Source organism: Onychostoma macrolepis, chromosome 14 (assembly GCF_012432095.1).
Source record: "Onychostoma macrolepis isolate SWU-2019 chromosome 14, ASM1243209v1, whole genome shotgun sequence".
Taxonomy (NCBI): domain Eukaryota; kingdom Metazoa; phylum Chordata; class Actinopteri; order Cypriniformes; family Cyprinidae; genus Onychostoma; species Onychostoma macrolepis.
In genome coordinates this window covers 13,909,042-13,920,432 of record NC_081168.1, presented here as the reverse complement: position 1 = coordinate 13,920,432, position 11,391 = coordinate 13,909,042, and the positions used below count along the sequence as shown (strand labels likewise).

The 11,391-nt window shown below is 33.5% G+C and overlaps 1 long non-coding RNA gene across 1 annotated transcript; it reads right to left on the bottom strand.

Moving 5' to 3' along the window:
• Positions 1–856: 856 nt before the first annotated feature.
• LOC131553775 (uncharacterized) lies at positions 857–3,239 on the bottom strand. The gene is made up of 4 exons (XR_009274258.1): positions 3,108–3,239; positions 2,447–2,567; positions 2,212–2,308; positions 857–1,947 (listed from the first exon to the last, which is right to left on the bottom strand). It is a non-coding gene; the product is annotated as an uncharacterized LOC131553775 (long non-coding RNA).
• Between the last annotated feature and the right edge of the window lie 8,152 nt (positions 3,240–11,391).

Sequence of the window (11,391 nt, the reverse complement as noted above, 5' to 3'; positions counted from 1 at the left end):
AAGTGTACTACTAATGTACTGACAAGCAATTAATGTTAACTAAAATACACTTTAATGTCAGTTAACAATGCACTTAAGCGCAAATTAAATGTAATGTTTTCGACCACCTAAATGCATGTTATTTGTAATTGATTTCAAATATAATACAATTTAAAATTGAACTTTTGAGTGATATTTTTCAACCACTTAAGTGGGACTTTAGTATATTTTATATGTACTTTGAAATATGGTTAACTCATTTTTTAGAAAGAGTCTGGAGAACAATGCAAAATCACTTACATACTTGCATAAAAAAGTACCTAATCTCACCATCATAGAAAACATCATTCTGTATGATGTATAAGCCCGTTTCCTCATTGGGGACCTAAAAATGTCAACAAGGTCAAAATTTACTGGCATCACTATCCTTGTGGAGTCATTTGGTCTCCATAGCGTATAAGATTACTAACACACAAATTTAATACAAAAACAAATAAAGAAAAATAAAGAAAATTATCATTCCATGTAAAACAAATGAGACCTTATTGTAAAATATTACCAAACTGTGTTAATGGTACCCCCGGATTCACAGACAAGGCTTAAGACCAGCCCCAGACTAAAATGTAATTCTATAATTATGCTTTGGCAATACTGTGCAAGTCATGCCAATAAAGCTCATTTGAATTGAATTTAATGTAATTCTGAGCGGTTTCAACTGAAAGAAACTTGCATTGACTGATTTTTAAAAATATCAGTGCCTTTGTTTTGTCTCAAGATGCACACCAGTAATGTTTTTTCTAAGGCATGTTAAATGAAAATTACTTAAATGTCCTAATTGAACTATGATCTAACCTTCACTGAAAAAACAATAAGTAAATTTACTTAATTTATTTGTGCAAAAAAAACTTAACAAATAAAAATTAAGTAAAATGTAAGTACTGAATTAAGTAAAAGTTAGAGTTTGAGGAGTAATTTTTACTTGATTATTTTATGTTAAATCTGCAATACTTAAGTATTTTTCACTCAGTCATGGCTTCTAAAATTTACTCAAACGATGTAGTACTGGGAAACAACCATGCTATTAAAGCATGTGATTCACTTACAAACATGTAAGCAAGCAAGTAGACAGCTTGTTATCCTTTTAAGATAATATGTCCACTCATAAGAATTGTTACCCAAATGAACACAGAGACCTCAATACTTGGTACACCATACACAATGACGGTGACAATCAGTGGATAGTGTTTGAGTAAGAATGCGTCATTTTGAGTAGAAAATCAACTCCAGATGTCACAAAACAGTAAGTTACTAAACCTAACAACAAAAGCAACCATAAAACAGTGTAAATATAACTAAAAAACAGTGACAAATTTAACCTTTTTAATTATTCATGCCCCAGTGCATGATGGGATCATAACTTTGATATTTACTTAAAGAATCCTTGTAAACATAAACAATTCCAAGTAAAATATACTTATAAGTTCAAACTTTAATTTCTACAAGCTTAAATTGAGTACTGATATAGAATTTACTTTTTTTTTTTTATTCTTGCCTGAACTAAATTATTTAATGTAGAAATTACATTTGTTTTCATGTAGTGTTTACTTCACCAAAAAAATCATTTTTATCAGTGTTGGCTTAGTCAAAGACCTGTTTGTGAAACCAGGCCATAAATTATCAAACCTTTACTAGCACCAACATTAAACAGGACCGAAAGGTTTCTTCCAAAATCTTACTCCAGCATTAGTGAATGCAAGTTTGACTAAATTAATTAATTAATTAATAATAATTAAAAAAAAAAAAAAAAAGAAGAACTCCAAATGAACTTGCTGGAAAGTGCGGTCTGTCAGTGTCCCAGAAGCTCTCCATCAGTAGTAAACTTCAAATGTCATGAAGCTGCACACCATCTCTCCACAGTCTCTGTGAACGGAAATGTTCCAAAGAGGCAGAAAAGTCAGAAAAAAATTCCTTGAAGAAAGAAAGAAGAACAATTGTTATAAAACATATCCAGTCATTATAAATGGTTCAGTTGAGTGAAAGCAATAGACACAGTTGCATTCCAAAGTTTATATACAACTTGCAGTCTCTGCAAAATGTTAATAATTTAAGCAGTAAGAGGGTAGAGGGGTAGAATCATTGAAAAATTGCAATTTCTGCCCTGATGAAGCAGTTTATTCTGCAAGGTGTACGTAAACTTTTGACCACATCTGCATCACCTAAGAGGTGAATTACCTCAGTCATCAGGGCAACATCGTATAGAATACTGCGAGATGTTCCTTCAGATTTCCTACAAACACCAGATTTCCTGATCACACCATCTTCACTGACACTGGGATTTAAAAATGGATAACATTTTTACAAACATTTTTTATTCCTACTTTACAGGGAATAAAACATAACTTTATCAATTACCCAAATATAGATACATATCCCAAAATCTCAAAAATTGAAGAAAGGTAGACCCTACCTTTAATTTGTTTCCCTCATCTTGCCTTGCAAGCTTCTCTCGCACATCTTCATGAAGAATGTTCCTGTATGTACCATGACTGACACAGCAAAGCTGCTGTCCTCTTCCTTTGGTTTGTTACCTGGAAAATATATGATGATTAGAGGGGGATCTGTAAATGCACAGGTGGGAATATATTACTTGCAAATGGAAAAGATAGTTTTAAAGCATTTAAAATCCATAGAATAGTGACTTAATATAGAACTTTTAGCTTGTCATGTGTGATCAGGGTGAACTGACTAGGCAACAATTCATTAAAAACTTCTAACATCACCTCTTTAGTACTGGTTTGTGTTTCCACACTGTATCTAACAAATCTGTACTGATCCTGCAAAATAAATAACTCCAGATAAGTACAAAAATATTACAAACACAACCTGTAATGGAACATCTCGCTCTTCAAATGCAAGCGACATACATACATACATACATACATACATACATACATACATACATACATGTCCACGCAGGCGATAACATTCCGATATCAGAATGCATTCATAGATAAATTATAGGACACGATTAATTCCCCTCTCGAGTCCATATAGCAAGAACTGTGAAATCCGCAGGGATGGTAGAACTAAATTAAGAATAAAGAAAGCTTATATCAAGATATACTTACTTCATTATCTGAACTACATAAAGTCTCATAATCATCCAAACGCGCTGCTCCTCTGTTCTCGTTTGATCAGCGAAGCTCCCGCCTCGCGATTACAGAAACATGGCACGCAGCGCATTTTTCAAACTCTGCTGAAGTAGGGCGCCATCATGACGTAGTATTTTTGGCGCATGCGCATAAAACAAAAGAGATACTTTTAATTTTTGTCCTAATTCATTGTGTAGTTAGACCAAACGCTATTGTTAAACTCATTCATGACTCACTGACCTAACTAAAAGTCAGTCATTTTTTACAGTGCAGTGTAGCCTAGTCTAATTAAAATCAAATGTATTTGAATGCAAATTAATTTCGTTTAGATCCGTTAAACTTGTGCTTGCAATTAATGCAATTAAATGTGTTTAAGTGACTTAGAACAACATAATGATATTGAAAGTATTCTGTACACAGATGTAAAGTATAGTACTATTACAAATACAGTACTCTCATAAATGACACCATGTCAAATATTATGTTGAAAATGAAACTTCATATAGTTCATAGTGCAAGAGCTGGTGATGAAAATTTCAACAATAAGTTTTATTTGAGTATACTGTATAAGAAAGTGTATTTAAGTTTAGAAGAAATATACATTTCAAGTGCATTAATGCACATAGTATATATTATAGACTAAATACATTTAAAATACATTAACAAAATGTAATTTTGGAGAACATGCTTAAGTTTAAATTAACATAAATTATTTTACATGTGCTTTAAATATATTAAAATAAGTGTACTTATTTAAAACAAAATAAAATCATAATTATGTAAAATGTATGTTTAAGTAATACTTAATTAGACATTATTATAAAGTGCATTTTTAAAAAGTGCACTTAAGTATGTTAAGACCTATTGTCATTAAAGTGTACTCTCTTTAAGTAAACTTAAGTGGCCTTTAATTTAAATTATATTATATTATCTGCAAGTGCACTTTTTAAAATGTATACTTTTAATAATTGAAGTACACTTTTACTGCAATTAAGTACACTTCTTTTTTCAAAAGGGTGACCTCAACTTAAAGGGATAGTTCACCAAAAAAATTTGATTGGTCACTATTTAATAATTTTCATGCCATTCCAAACATGTATGACCAACATAATTTCTTTTGTGAAATACAAAAGAGATTTTTTTTTTTTGTGTTCCCATTTGCTCAAATAGCAAAAGAAATACTCCACGATATTGTTTTATGCCTTTCAAAAAGAGGAAAAACAAAGAGAGATTGACAATGGCACTTAGAAGAGAGAACAATGTCAAATTTACCGTCACTCACACAGCTGTTGTATTAAAAACACCCTCACAGTAGCAATGACTAGATTTTTGTCATTTGATTCAAAGGTAATATAACACAAAGGATATTGTTATAAATGTACATACATTTAAAAAGAAATGAAAAATATAATCAACAGGATTCATGATGCTGATAATTGCTGAAATGAGTCACCAATCTATGAAAAGGGTCAATTTTTCTTTGTGGTCAGCAGAAGAAAGACAGTCAAACAGCTTTGGAACAACATGAATAAATGATTTTATTAATTTATTTTTAATTATTGGGTGAACTATTCCTTTAAGTCTGGAGCAGTTGCATGTACAATTACAATTTTAACATGTTTTGGGTGAAATCCAATCATTCCAAAACGGTTTCGCTAGAGGTTCATGAGAGGGTGAACATCACTCATGTTCAAGTCGGACATGCACATTTGCAGAGCTACAATAGATGTTGCCTATATTTCTCTAATATGCCTGCACCTGTACTCTAAACTTACTTCATTGCTTAATATAAAGTTAAACATTTGATTTAGCAAATTAGTAGTCACCCCCACAAATCTCATTTAATTCAGAGTTAGAAACACGTTCCTGAGAAGCATTTCAAATAAGATGGATTTTTGAAAACTTCTCATTAAGCATGCATCAAGTCAAGCAGTCATGTTAAACATAAAAAACAACTTCTTAAAGATTGTTATTACTTTTCCATTTAAATAAAACACCACAAAACAGAGGCTGAGGACAAAAGAGAGATTAGTAAAGACAAACATGTCTTTGAATACAGCCATTGGTGATTGTATTGGGATTAGCCCATTTAACTTCATTATCCTTATAACTAGTTATAGAACAAGTGATAATGGTGTTCCTTCATCTGATGTGTGCTGAAAAGATAAATAGTCCTTTTATTCCAGCAGAGGAGAGTAATTTCAGCATCGTGATGTGCACAGACAGAATCTTATATGCTATTTCTGTGTTTCACATAGACTGAGGGGCTGATGCACTGATATTGATGCCATCTTCCTTGTCACTGTCACCCCATCATCATCATCCTCATCACTGTCACAAATAATCTAGTACATTTTTTCCTCTCCCTCTCTCGCTTTCTCTGTCATTAGACTTCCAAAACACAAACTACAATAGAGCTCAGATGGGATTGAGGGCAGAAGGGGACAGGGTCCGGGTCTTTCATGCTGTCTGACAAAGCAAACAATCACACCTCGTCTGCGGCTGTCCGCTGTGTGTTTGAGTGAGATACGGTTCATTTTCGTGAGATGGGAAGCTAGAGAGAGCTGGGGAACGAAGAAAACAGGAGCGTAGGGAGTGAGAGAGTGAGTATCCTGCTTCAGGCTTCTGTTCAAATAAAATCATAAAAGCTGCTTTGGTCAGAGGGCACATTGTCTGTCTATCACATCATTCGCTCATGTGCTTAGACCACACGCTTGTTACATTTAAAACAATGGTACACATGCACAAGGCTCCTCTTTCTCTGCTGTATGCTGTTTCCTGTTTAGAGAATCAATGTAATTCACTTTCCTTTCTACTGCCATTTTAGTGCATCAAAAAATGCTCTGAAGCTAAAAGGCATTTTGCCGCTGTATGCTTTTGGAAATGGGAGATCAATGTGAACAGCAGCCATTAGAGACAGTGTTTCACTGTAAACATGTATTTATACAACTCGTTGCTGGGGCTGTAATCGAATGGAGATTGGTTCAGCTATCAGGAGTACTTTTTATTTTTATTTTTTAATCTTGACTCGCTGTCTTTAGTTACCAGGTACTGTATCTGTTCTGCATTTACTGTTCTAAGAAAAAAGAAAGAAAAGGATGAAGAGGATGTAATGATTGTGCTTTGCTCCTGGATATCTTTGATTTTTAATGCTGAAAGAGGAGAGAGCAAAATAAAATTAACAATATAAATTTAAAACTTTGAAATGTCGACTCAAATGTTTATACAGTATGTTTGTTCTGGTGTGAGTATCCAAGCCCCTGTTTACATCTGGTATTAGATGTAATTTTATTTAAATAGATAAATTTGATGAATTGTGGTATTATATATATGACATGCATATTAATATTATACAATATTTTATTTTTGTAACATAAAAAATGATGTATACATGCATAAATTATGTACAAATTAGGTATTTAGAAGTATTTCAAAATTAGGTAACCGGCAAAGTTTTAGAACCAGCTGAGAGCATGGTCCTCAGTTTTTATTTTATTTTATTTTACTTTAGTTTATTATATTTTATTATATTTTTTAAGGTTTTTTTTTTGTTGTTGTTTTTTCATCAGTTTTATAATTTGTATTTTCATTTTAGTTTTATTTAAAGTTTGTTTGTTTGTTTGTTTGTTTCTGTGTCTATGATGTCTTTTTAAAACATCAGTTTTAGTACATCAAGTTAAACTAAATTAAAATGAGAAATGTTGCAATTAGCTGAAATAAATTGGGTTTTATATTTTAGTTCTTGCAATTAACTTTTACTTTATTTCATGGTTTTAGTTAACTATAAAAACCCTGATGGTCCTTCGCTGTTATCCTGTAAGCATCAGAACACAGTAGCATTTATGTTACAAATGCAATGTGGTCATCTTTTAAAATGCCTCTGAATGCGGTTTGAGTGATTGAATCAGAAAACATTTTGGACCCTCTGTATTTAGCACTGACCACTTGCTACCAGTTTACTCATGGATTTTAATACCAACTGAAGATATCAACTGTCTAATGCTGTTACAAATAAAGCATTGAAATTCTGCACAGGCACCTGAAGCATTGCGAATGTTGAGACAGGAAGACAGGATGGAGCGAGTGAAAGAATGAGGAGGACCTTATGTCGCAATGGTGTTTTCCAATATTATGATGACTTGCAGTTATGGAATCCATTTTCCGATGAACTGGAAAGCAATTCTTTACCGTCACCTGATTTTTATCAGAAGCAAACGCTGCTTGAGGGTTTTCTTAAGGTTGTGTGGACATTGTGAGAGATGAGACTGCAGGGTCGATACGGTGCCACCGTCCTGTCGCCAACATCCCACGTCCCCATGTGTGTGTTATCAGAGATGCATCAATTCTTAGGCGAAACTGAATCTGTGCAGATGGAACGTCACACATGCGCGTCCACGTGCACACACACACACACGGCACACACATAATAACAGATCACTCTCTCATAACGCACATCTGACTGTCAAGCTTTGCCTATAATTCCATTTTGAATCAGTAATGATGGTGCTTTCTTGTTTGCAGACTGGCTTTGATGCTGAGATATTAAATTGCCTGCAGTCTATAAGCTCTCGCATGTAGCTTCATAATCTCTTACAAATCTTTATTTTGAGAAGTTTATTTTCATCACCCCTGAGGTTAGATCTGAGTTAGCTTGCCCCAAACTTCAACTAAGTTTCTTTGGATTTGGCTGATGAGATTCATGTGTTGGCGTAATATGCAGTATTGATTAAGACAAGTACTACTATTTCTGTTGCTCAAATTGCTTGAGATTTCAGAACATAATGAATGACACATAGCTTGCTGTATGTGGGCAGACTGAGTGGTAAAGTAGAATATTAAACCAGTGTATAATTTAGCATATGTAATTTTGTAAATTAATACAAGTTGCTATATTACATTTTGAATTTTTCATCAGTTCATTGCAATCCCTGACAATTGAACCCATGACTAAAGTCTAACTGCAATTATGTATATATACATATATATATATATATATATATATATATATATTTTTTTTTTTTAATCCAGGTGTGCTTGTTTCTAAAGCTGCACTATTTTGCCAAAAAATGTCATAAAATAAAGATTACTGAATACTAGTTACTACAAAAACATTTATTTTTTTTAGTAAATATGAATGTAATAATATTTTTGTTTTACAGTATAGCTGTAAAATTACAATACTAATGTTTATGGCTCTCTTAAATTCTTCATTCAAACATTAAACCAATGCATTTCACTCTGAAATATACAGTGCATATATATATTTAACCAAATCATAGCCATATTGTGATTTTTGTTTTATTTTTGTTAATTCCAACTAACTGCTCAGACTAAAATTCATTCCAAAAGAATCAAATTCTGTATGGCTTGGATTGGGTTTAAAAACATCATATTTCATGTTTTTTTTTTTTTTTTTACTCTTCAGACTACAAACAACTTAAGTCTTAGACTCAAGTCACTATGTAACATTTTACTTCTGTTCTTCCCAGCATGTCTTATTTATGTGCTGTTTTTCAACATGATTTCTCCGAAAGGAGCTCTAACCACGTAGACAGAAGGTAACCTGTAAGTGTTCTCTCTTCTTTTCTGTCTTGTTCTTATTGTCTCTCTTTCTCAAACCATGGTATCTCTTTCATCCCTCTGCAATCATAAAAGAGTAAAATAGTCTAATGTTGTGGAATCATCCATATGTGTGTCATTACTTTGCTGTTTTGCTATCCTCAGTGAAAGAGAGGCTATAATCACACACTGGCCACATGATTGATACTTAAGCTGTGGAGAAACACTCGCCTAATGGTTGCAGCGTCACAAACAATGGAGAAAGGCAAACAGAGGGAATGAGAGAAGAGTAGAGATAAGACATTCAGAGCAGGAATTGCCTGGGAGCTGTGCTATGCTTATTAGAATCCTGGGTTCATTACAACTGCCCGCACTTTTGTAGTCTGTGATTTGAGGAACTACAGTGTCTGCATGCTGATAGAAGTGGGTTGGATTAAAGAATATAGAAGAACCCGCTCTGATGTTGGAGCTCTGGGTTTGTGAAGCCCATTGAGAGGTGAGGGTCAGTGTCTGTGAATCATTAGACTTCCTGTCAGCTGGGGGTGTGATTGATTGATTGACAAGCTAGCTGTCCAGTCGCGCGCTGAGTGATGTGGAGGAGGAGGGGTTAGGTCAAAGAGAGGAGGGATGCAGGTAATAAAATCAAGCCCAGATCAAGACTCCATTGTGTGTCTGTGTGGAGGTGAGCTTGTCAATCATCAGCTTCTATAGAGTGATAGGATGCTTTATATATTCACACAGTGTTAGGTAATTGGATTGTTTAACCAAATAAAATACATTCTAATTATACTAATTTAATAATTTAGCCTGGTCATTCTCAAGTGGTGGGTCATGAACAGTGTAGGCTATTTTCTTTTATTATTATTATTATTTATATACACTTATATGCTGTAATACAATTTATATATTTGTATGTTTATTTATGAATTGGTATTTTAAATTAGCATTTATTTTTATATTTTCATACTGTTCATACTATTAATTTTATACTGTATATATATATAATTTTATTTCAGCTTTTTTATTTCATATTATTTGTAATAGTTTTAATTTTATTGAACAGTAGTAATGACTCAGAATGGGCCACGTATATGCTCTGATACGATCAGCGGAGGAAAATAATGCTAAATAATAGCTGATAAAAAATAATAAATAAAATGAAATAAAATAAAATAAAAATATTGCAACTATGACCTATGAAAATATGGCCCGGACATTAAATGCGAGTTACACGTGGTTCTGTGCTGGTCACTTGAAGTCTGATGTAACTTATTTAATAATAGTAAATATTATGGCACAGTTTTTGACGATTTTTGCAAAAATGTCATTTCCTTCAGATTTGGTTTGTGCTGGTTAGTCCTTATTTGACCATGCTGTTCACAAACAAGACCCAGCTGGAGAAGTTTCTTGACCAGCATGGTCTAGCTTGTCAATCAAGGTATTCAAGCTTTTTAGTAAGTTTTGTAGCTTATTCTTTTCAAGTATCCTGGTAGGGACACCAGCATACCAGCATCTAAATCACAACATATGCTAATGACCAGCTAGGCGTTCAGAGTGTATCATTTAATATTAAACTAATTATGTTGCATTGTTCTACTGCATCTTCAAATTGCACTGATCCCATAGCTCTCAGATGGACCTCCATAATGGTATCTATTATGGTATTTTCTAAGCATTCAGTTTTAGTTACTATTTAAATAACAGCTTAATTAGCTCTGTGGTTTCTACTCAGCTCTTTGACAGTGTGTGACTTTTGCCATCTGCACCAGCTTTCACCAGTTGTACCCGCCACTTTTGCCTGAAGCGAAAAATAACTGAACAAATGTAAGTGTATCTTACAATCGTTCTCTTTATCCCCTGTGTTCTATTTTCAGTCCCAAAATAAAATGGCTTCCATCAATGAAAGTGAGGAACCTATTCTATTAGTGCCCAGACATGTTAGAACATTAAACTCTCATAATGCTTAACTATATCAGGGATTTATTTTCGTCCGCTTCAAATGACTCCCTAGGTGAGCGCTCAAATAATGTGCACAAGCGACAGTGAACTGAAAGAGAGTGAATATAGAAAAGCAATAACACTGCGTTCCTTCAGAAGCGAATTAGATTTGCTGCCTTGCTCTTTCTCATAAGTATAATGAAGTCTTCCCCTTCCTTTAAGGTGTGTGTGTGTGTGTATGTGTATGTGTATGTGTGCGTGTACGTGTGTGTATGTGCACACCCTGAAGTCTGATAGAGTTATAGATAAATGGGAGATGGCAGGGCAATGTGTTTTGTACAGTATGATCAGAGGCTGAGGTTATAGTCTACTTCCTGTCTCTGGGCTGCAGCTGGAAGCTGCCTTTCTGTGGGCCCTTCTCCAAGATGTTCTATGGCGTTAGTCCAAAAGAACACAGAGTCAATACAGGAGAGTCTAGAAGATACTGTTTCAGAGAACAGAACAATAGAATGCATAAACCCAGACTTTTTTTTTTTTTTTTTTTTTTGGGGTTGCCAAAATCTGAAACTTATGTTAGAAACATTTTAGAGGGGTGACACAAATAAGAACTTCATTTGAGCAAGTAAATTATGTTTGGTGTTTACATTTACAATGCAATAATAATTAATAATAATAATAATAGCATAATTAATTTTGATATATTCTATGTTTGTTTGTTTGTTTATTGTTAAACTTTTAATGTTATAGCAATGTATATTTAGGA